Source organism: Phyllostomus discolor, chromosome 2 (assembly GCF_004126475.2).
Source record: "Phyllostomus discolor isolate MPI-MPIP mPhyDis1 chromosome 2, mPhyDis1.pri.v3, whole genome shotgun sequence".
Lineage (NCBI taxonomy): Eukaryota > Metazoa > Chordata > Mammalia > Chiroptera > Phyllostomidae > Phyllostomus > Phyllostomus discolor.
In genome coordinates, this window is record NC_040904.2 from 56,204,975 (window position 1) to 56,214,837 (window position 9,863).

Sequence of the window (9,863 nt, forward strand, 5' to 3'; positions counted from 1 at the left end):
AAGATACGCTGGAGAATGAGATGTGTTATTCTTCTATTTCTGACCCTTTGCTTTTTTAATGCTGTTTCACCAGACACACACACACACACAAATGTATGTGTAGTATAAAAAATAGTGATCATAAGAAGAGTAACAATATTTACCATTAGTGGAATACTCACATTATATTAGGCATTGTAATAATAATCTGCACACTACATTCTTAAGCTGTTTTGGAGGATTTTTTTTTACAATATTTTTATTTCTTGAAGTGAAATATCCTTTCAAATTCTAAAATAAAACTAAAAATGATTACCATTAGCACTGCAAAATCATAAAAGTATCAAGTGAAAATTTTTAATTTGTTTTCATGTTTCCGATTTATGAAATCTGATTAAGCCAATTGTAAATAATTGAGATGATGCAATAATATCTACAAACTGCTTCAGGCAACAGTCTTTGGAGCAATGTTCTTATTAAGAGTCTTTGTTTTTACTCCATAGCTATTTATTCAATTTGTCTCATTTAACGTGTAGTGATGTATAATTTGGGTAAATTCTCCTTAAAGCCCTGGCTGGTGTGGCTCAGTGGGTTGAGTGCTGGCCTGTGAACCAAAGGGCCTCTGGTCTGATTCCCAGTCAGGGCACATGCCTGGGTTGTGGGCCAGGTCCCCAGTAGGGGGCATATAAGAGGCAACCACACATTGATGTTTATCTCCCTCTCTTTCTCCCTCCCTTCCCTTTTCTCAAAATAAATTAAAATCTTTTTAAAATGTTGTAAGTCTTCGTTTGTATAAAAAAGAAAAATTTAATTTCCTTATAGTATGTCACTGTCAGATGATTTTTCCCATCTCTTGTCACAAACAAAATGGAGAGCTGAACATAGAAGTGATGGACCCAGTGGCCTGCATAAGCCTGATTCTGGGAGATCCCCATATGTGGACAGCAGTTGCTGTTCAATGGAGAAGAAATGAGGCTAATCGGCCCTTCATTAAATCACTCTTGTATAATGGGCTTTAATGTATATTGAGCTGTATTAAATATTTTAATGGGTGGAGGCACATCCATAGGGTCCCATTGGGTGTGGCCACAGTAATGGTGAGTTTAACTTACCACCAATCTATCATTCATTGGGTCGGAGCAGGATGTTTTAAGGCAATGGCTGCTCTGACCATGGGGAATTTGGGCAAGGCAATACTCCTGTGATTAAGGTGAGGCACATTTTCTATCCTCTATTTCATGTTCAGTAACACCTCTTGTACACTGAAAACTACAAAACATTGTTGAAATAAATTAAACAAGACCTAAATAAGTAGAAACATATATGGTGTTCATAGGCCACAAAGTCTAAAAATTATAAAATGACTATAGTCCCTAAATTGCTCAAGCAATTCCCCTAATCTCTTTATTTCCCTGTTTACTTACTACATAGTCACAGTTGTTAAGTTGGTGTGATCCTGGCATAAGGATAGACATTTAGGTCAACGGAATAAACTTGAGAGCACAAAAACAGGTCCTCAAATTTACACTTTTTTTCCAACAACAGTGCTTTGAAGATATTGTCTTTGTCTTTCAATATTTTGACTAAGATGTAGGTGATTGTCCCTCTCCTTACATTTACCCCACTTTGAGTTTATTGAGCTTCTTGGATATGTAAATTAATGCTTATATTCATATTTGCAAATTTTTACCCTTCTCTCTTGGAATTTTTTTCTTCTTCTTTCTCTCTCCTCTTCCTCTAGTACTCCCATTAAGTACATGTTGGTGTACTTAACATGCCCCGCATGTCTGAAACTCCATTTATTTTTCGATCTTTTTTCTCTGTTCTTTAGATTATATGCTATCAGTCTGTCTTCAAATTAACTGATTATTCTTCTCCCAGCTCAACTGTACTATAAACGCTTCAGTAAAATTTTTATTTCAGTTTTTGCATCTTTCCACTCCAGAATTTCTATTTGGTTCTTCTATCATCTCTCTTTATTGATATCTTATGTTAATGAGCTATTATCATAAAATCTTTCTTTAATTCCTTAACTGTGTCTCTTTTAGATCTTTGAACATAATTCTAACAGCTGATTTGAAGTCTTTGTCTTCTAAGACCAACATTTGGACCCACAATGGCAGTGACCTATTTCACGGGTTACACTTTCTTGTGTCTTTCAATATCTCACAATAATTTTGTGGAAGAGAGATATTTTAATTAATATAAGAATTTGTGATAGTGACATATTAGGTTTGTGATAGTGATATATCTAGACTTAAAGCTTTTTGACATTTTTGTCTGCTTATTCATTTGTTTAGTGACCCAACTGGTGTAGTTGGTGAATCTGGGTTCCCCACAGTGTGCAGTTCTGATAGCAGTCATAGAAGGACACAGCTCTGGGCATGCATGCATTCTTTCTGACCCTTAGGAATGATTGTGATCTGAGCTGGGCACTCTTGAACTTTTTCCTGGTCTCCTCTTTAGACTGCTAACTGGTTTTCCTCCACTGGTATCACAGCTATTAGCTGTTTTGACAGATCCCTAGCCTGGAGGAAGGGTGGCAGACTGACCTGAGTGCCAGATGAGGCTGGTAGAAAGGAAGTGCTTTAAAAATTGCTTTCTCACATGCAAAAGCCAAGCTCCCCAATTTTCAGTGGGGCAGGCAATATGCCCCCAGGCCAGAGCACAGTGAATGACCCCTACCTAAACACCTACAAATGGAGGTGGACTGGTGCAGAGAGTTAGGGTCAAGGTCACTCAAAGTCTCTGCTGCCCTCCTCCTGCCTCCTCACCATTGGGAACCCCTTTTCTCGGGCCTTCAAGGATAGTGTCTCCACTCTACTCCAGTGGGTTGGAAGTCCTTCTTGGAGTCTAAGTTCTATGAGACAATAAAGCACTTTGCCAACCTATAAAGCAGAGTTCAGCTTAAAGCAGAACAAGTAATACTGTTACACCCACTGCGGCCACAAGCTAAATGGAAAACTGGGTGGGAACAGGGGTGGGGTACGGACCCCTCAGTCACTTGAAGTTGAGGTAAGAAGTGTGTGTGTGTGCATCTCATTGTGGAATGACATACCTGGCTTTTGAATCAATCTCTACCACTTGAGGATACACTTCCTGATCTTTCGTAGTTAGGCCTGGGAGCCTAACTAAGAGCCCCAACAATAGATGTAATTATTTTAGAGTAAGGGCTGCCCATACTCTTGTCTCTATAAAGAGACAAGAGTGGTCAAGATGGGAGAATCTTGGGCCCTGAGATGGAGAGGAGGGCAGAGGAAGGTTGCTCACCCTCCTCTGCTGCCCCCACCTGGTTGAAATGATCAATGTCCATCCTTCCAATGACACTGAGCTCCCCAATTTGTCCTGCAAGTTAACAATCCAAGGATGGATAGATTCGATAGATAGAATAGAGATCATTTTCCTTCAAATTCCATTCAAAGTCTTTATCTGTTGTGACCTAAGTGCCCATCAGTAGATGCTTGGATTAAAAACTGTGGTGCATTTATACAATGGAATTCTATGCAACAGTAAGAAAGAAGGAAGCCTAGGGGCAAGAACTTTTGCAACAGCATGGATGGAACTGGAGACCATTATGCTAAGTTAAATAAACCAGTCGGTGAAAGACAAATGCCATGTGATCTCACATACAATAGGTATTTAGTGAATAAAATAAACTAAGGAGGAAAACAGAACCAGAGACATGGAAACATGGAACAGACTAACAGCTGCCAGAGGGAAGGGGAAGCAGAGAAGGGTGGAAAGAAAGGGAAGGGGTTAGTCAAAGAATTTGTATGAAAGACCCATGGAGATGGAAATCATTATGGGAATTGACTGTGGGAGTCCGGTGGTGGGCTGGGTGGAGGGGACAAAGGGGGAAAAATTGGGACAACTGCAATGTAATAAGTAAAAATAAAAAAGAAAAGAAGCTTCAGGAAATGTTCCAAAAATATAACAAATAAACAATAATAATAAAAGACGAAAAATATAAGAAAATTACAGGATTAATTCAGGAGATCCAACATCTGACAAAAAGGAATTCCAGAAAGAGAAAAGAGAGGAGAGAAGGAAGCTACCTATGAAATAACGCAAAGATTTTTCTCAGAACTGAAGAACTTGATTTCTAGATTGGAAGGACAGACTAGTGTCTAACAGGGAGAGAAATAAAACCCATACCAAGTTACAAACCTGAAATTTTAGAATTCCTGGGATATAAAGAAGATCTTACAAACATTTAAGGTAGTGGGGGGTAAGAGGGAGGGGGAAACAGGTCACAAACTGAAGAATATTCTGATGGCTTGAAGTGGCTGTGATGTGACAAACAGGCACTCGGGGCCGTTCTCACAGATGCATACTGCACACTCCATGCAAAATAGGTTGTGGCCACAGGGCACTAGGACAGCAGTCACTTCACTATAGAAGCACACCATAAAATCCCACCCACACTGAGGCTCCTCACACCTCCAGCCCCAAGTTTGGAAAAGCCCTGAAGTGGCTTTCCAGGCGGGTGTCTTGGGAGTCTTGCCAGCTCAGAGGAGATGGCAGGAGAGCTGTACACTGCCTGGAGAGTCAGCAGGTGTCTCGGTGGCAGAAAAGAAGAGCAGTGAGATGGGCGCTGCATTTCCCTGGCCCACCCACAGCGGAAGTAGCGGGGCGAGGGGTAGGGGAGCTGGTCTTTCCCACTCCATAGCACACATCTTACTTGTCCATGCTGTAGCCAGAAACGGGTACCTGCTGTAGCCAAAGTACCCTGCCCACCTAGGACTGGGCTCAAAGCCAAGACTGCTGAGCCAAGACATCCTCTTGGATGCAGCCCAGGCTATTCTGCTGGAAGGTGGAGAGGGACTTGGAGGCGAGCGGGTGCACCCACCCAGACTCTTGAGCAGCGGCTGTCCAGTGCGGAGTCAGAACTCCCTGCCAGGAAGTTATTTTCGCTGTCGTATCCAAAAGTCTTGCCAGTGCACACTGCCAAGAGTGTCTCGATCTCCTCACCTACATGTTCCACGTCGCCCGGGTCACCGGTAATTTCGAACAACCGGTCGTGATCGCAGCCCTGCGTGATGGTGTATGTCTTGGTGTGCTGCTGAAAGCACTTAATAGTTGCCCCCTTGGGGCCCACCACCAGCCCCATTACAAGGAAGGGCCTCCGCACTCAGAAAGGGCAGGCGCCACACCAAAGGCGGCCTCGCATTACAGAGAAGTGCTTGGCTGCTGAGATGATTTCCCTTAAAAAAAAAAAAAAAAAAAAAAAAGGAAAAAAGCCAGCTGAAGGACACCAGTTTTCCACCAGCCCTCAGTCCATTGCTCTCCCCCTGAAACATCCTAGTTTTCCAAAACCCCCATTTTTTCCATTATTCCAAATACCACTAGCCTAGGCATGGTGAAACAAAAGAGGAGGGAGAGAGGGAGGGAGACAGAGAGGCCGTGGAAGGGAAAAGAGCTATCGTTAGATTAACAGAACCCACTGTTCTTTTAAAATCTGTTGTGGAAAAATTTGTATGTTCGGTATTTGCCTCAAGAACTATTCAATTATGTCTCAATTATATTAAAATACCATATGTTCAATAGTCATAATGATGATTAAAATAATTGCTATCCGCATATTGTGTTGATGTTTCTATTCCTTGCCAGAAAGTTTCCAATTAAACCAATGATATATAGTCAATTAAATGTGAATTATTAAAATAAGAGGATCAGTGGCAAAGTAGGAAAGCTGCTTTTGGTTGTCTTAATTTTTTTTGCTATTATTATTATTTTGTAATTTTAGGGCATTGTGTTCACTATCTATTTAATAGCTTCAGTTTTCTAAATAGTAGAATTTAGGGAAGAAATAACATAGGAAGTTTTGTAGGTACACCAGTACCTACTGGAGTACCAGTAATATTCAGAAATATTAAAGGTAAAATGATATTTAAATTTTAGGGAAAAATAAAAAGAGCTAGATTTGCTAAATAAATATATATGCTGGGATTTTATTATTTATTTATTTATGTAAATTCATTATTGAGTTTTTGAAAATGAAAGGAAATCCCCTGGGTCAAAGATGAAGGGACTGAAAACAGGAAAACAACAATATCTAATAATATAGTACAGCTTCTCTGGCAAAAAGTTGTATTTCTAAGGTAAGTTATGTGTATGTGCATCCTGAGAAACTGGTGCGTAAGCATTCCACTGGGAGCTGCAAAAAAGTATTTAACAATATATTTACATTCATTTTAAATATCATTTTTATTTTTTTAAATTTTGGTACATTCAGTACATTAGTAGTACATAATTATGATTAGAAGTGAGTATTGCATAGTTTGGGAATGGATGTCAGGCTTTCTTTCACAGAGAAGGGTTCAGTTTGGAAATCACTGACACAGAGACTTTGGCTGTAAGGACAGGAGAAAATGCCCTGCTTTTCCTCTGAGACTCAGAAAGGGCTCCAACCTTGAAGAAGGAAAAAAGTAAAATAAAATCTGTTTACCAGCACAAAGAAATAAATAACAAAGCTTAGCTATATCAGATGAGGTAAGGAAAGTCAGAAATTGTATCTATATCTCTATCTCTATATCTATATCTAACTATATCTATCATCTAGCAATAAAGCAAAGAAAACAAATTGATATTAGATGTGAATTTGAATATATTAGTGAAGAAATAAGTGAAAACAGACCAGGTTGACTTTTCCACTTAAACTAAAAAGTTGGCTATAAGGCAAAATCAGGACATTTGCCTTTTATAACATGCTCAAATAAAAAATGAGACAGGGGAATTTTGAAATTAAATGATAGAAATTGCATACCAAACACTAACAATAATAACAATGGCAAAAAACATCAAAGTAAGGTCAAACAGACATTTTGTCAAAACACATTATTTAGGATTAAAGATAATATAATGAAAAGATAAAGTATTCACCAAAAACTTAATTATATGTGTGTATGCATCTAATCATATTATCTCCATTTATAAAACAAAACTAATAGAACTACAGGAGAAATTAAAACTATTAATATCATTGTGTGAAAATTAAAACAAATTTCTCAGTAACAGATGGATCAAGCAAATGAAAAAATTGTGAGAATGAACGTTGTAATACACAAGTAGCAAGCTTGATCCAATAGGCATATACAACTCCAACCCCAAGAGTAAAGATTTACTTTTTGATCCTTTTCAAAATGGCAGGGGTGTGATGAGGGTGGAGTCAGTTAGCTCCTGTGCTTATCATCAGGCCAAGGATCTTAAGCTTCTCCAGGTTTCCAGAAACATCCATGGTTTTGGAGAAGAACCTAGGAATGTCTGTCTATGGCCCTAGATACCCAGCAATAGGAACTGGCAGAGTTTACAGGCAGCTTCCACACTAGGTATGAGATTAGAGATTATCAATTGGAAAGGTTTTGACCATTAATTTGAAGCCCAAGTGGTAATTGGGGGCCATCTAGGAGAGAAAACTCCAACTCTTTTTAAACCATACTTAATCTCTAAATAAAGGTCATAATTCCACCTAATATATTACAACTACTCAAAATCAAATAAAGCACTAACATCCTTTCCCCAGAAGAGGAGGTAAAGTCCTTGAGTGGTGTTTCATCTTCTGATATTTCATAATATAAATACTATGATGTAAAACTAACAATACTTAAATACCACTATAAGGTTAATGCAACTCAGGTAACATTACAAGGGAATAGAGATAAAAATAGATAATTTGCTTAATGTGTATACACACACACACACACACACACAGAGTCATAACAAAATAAGGAGGAATGCTCATAACAATTACAGTTTTCATTTCTGTAATTGGTCACATGGTCAGAGCTGGATTTTATAACTATCTTCTTTTACTATCCATTGTGTATCACTTTTGCCCTCATAAAGCACTTTGCCGGTCACAGATCTTTACCATCTTTCCTGATGGGTCTGGGCCACTAGTTCTGCCTGGATTAGGTTGTTGGAGTTTTCCATTGTCCTTAATTGCAAGACATGGTAATACCAAGGGATATTTTACAGGATCTCCTGTATTCCAGACATACTCTTCCTTACCTCTATTGTGGAATAGCAGTTCAATTTCTTTGGTAATCAGGATTAATCACCCCAGACAACACCATAATTCCCTTCTCTGCCAGCTGATTCAGAGGCATGAGGAGCCAAAAGTGGCTGAGTTGTAGTCTTAACTCCCAGTTCAGTGGAGTCGTTGTACATCTTGGTGGAAGCATTTCTTGCTCTGGAATTAAGGCCTATAGACAAGCAGAGCCTAAAGTTATTCAAACAGGAAGCATAAAACTTTGTTAGTGGGTCACTAGGGGTAATAGTGAGCTGTGTCACTTCCATTTCCAGTTTGATACACCCTTGTTTCCAGGCTAAGACACTATATATATATTGGACACTATATATTGGACACTAACTCAAGCTTATCCAGTAGCTTTTGGGAGAAACTTATCCAGCATGAAAGGTATTGCCATTGTGTCTCTAAAAATGCATTCCTTTATTTCATCAAACAGCCAGGGTGATGGGTAACATGGTAACACTAGAGAATTTTATGAACATGGACCCAATTTCACACTTCTTTTCCTATCAAGTGTGTTCCTTGATCAGAAGCAATGCTGCGTGTAATACCATGATGATAGACAAAGCATTCTGTAAGTCTACACATGGGAGATTTGGAAGAAGCACTACATATAAGGAAGATATGTCTGTATCCAGAGTGTCTATTCCAATAAGGGCAAAATGCTGCCCCTTCCAAAACAGAAGCTGTTCAATATGATCACCCTGCCATCAGGTAGCTGGCTGATCATCCCATGAATGGTGCCATATCAGGGGCTCAGCGTTGGTCTCTGCTGTTGCTGGCAGTTTGGTCATTCAGTGGTAGATGTAGCCAAGACAGCCTTGGTGAGTAGAAGTATAGTTGGGAAGCCCATGTGGAACCTCCATCTTTGCCACCATGTCACTTTATTCAGGAGCCACTGTGTGATTACCAGGGCGGCCGGAGAAAGAGATTGATTGCACTCTCATGACTGGCGTGAGCAAGCCTCTAATTTTATTTTACTGCCCCCACTTTTACCCCTGATTCATACTCCCTTTCTTCTCTACAGCACATTTATTTTCATATATGCCATTCATCTCCTTAGAGATGCATTACTTTTGTTAATATTTAGTGCTGTTTTGTGTATGTGATTTTAATTAGCATAACTGATATTGGACCATAGTTTGTATTCTGTTTCTTACTTTTGAAAGATAAGGGAGAAGACTCAGAGAGACCAAGTAATGTTTCCAGAGTAACACAGCCTGCATATTCATACCTGAGGTTCAAATTACAATGTGTTTAACTCAGAAAGATCTTGCTATTTGCAGTATGACACAGTATTGCCATTAATTCACAGTATAACCAAATTCGTGGCATATGGAAAAGTTATAGAAGTCTTACTCCATTTACCTTCTTGTGTATATTGAAGGAAAAATTCAACATTTTTAAAGATTGTAAAATGTTATACTATGCGATTTGTTCACTTCCTATGTGTACTTAATATCTACTAATATAGCAAGTCATTATGACTTCAAAATAATAGCAATTTCTGCAGGTTCCTATAAATCTAACTTCATACAATTTGGAAATACCCTGTGGAGGGAGAACTAGACGAAACACATGTCTGATTGATAGAGCATAATATAAGATCTGAATCTGTTATCTTGCCTTTAGAAAACATCAAGATGGTCAATAGTTTATGGTTTGCAATAGTAACAACTTTCATAATGTTTTTGTCTTCTATTTGGAGAAATAAATAAAAACAATAAGAGGAAAATATCTTTTCTATGCTATATGCTATCGTAATTTTTAACATTTAAAAACAGCAGGTTTCCCTGTCTACACCCCAAGCTGCTCCCAGGCCAAGGAAACCTCAAGTGTGGGAGGAGCAGGC

The 9,863-nt window shown here is 38.9% G+C and overlaps 1 pseudogene; it reads right to left on the reverse strand.

Moving 5' to 3' along the window:
• Nucleotides 1-4,229: 4,229 nt before the first annotated feature.
• LOC114515425 lies at nucleotides 4,230-8,148 on the reverse strand (annotated as a pseudogene).
• Nucleotides 8,149-9,863: the final 1,715 nt, after the last annotated feature.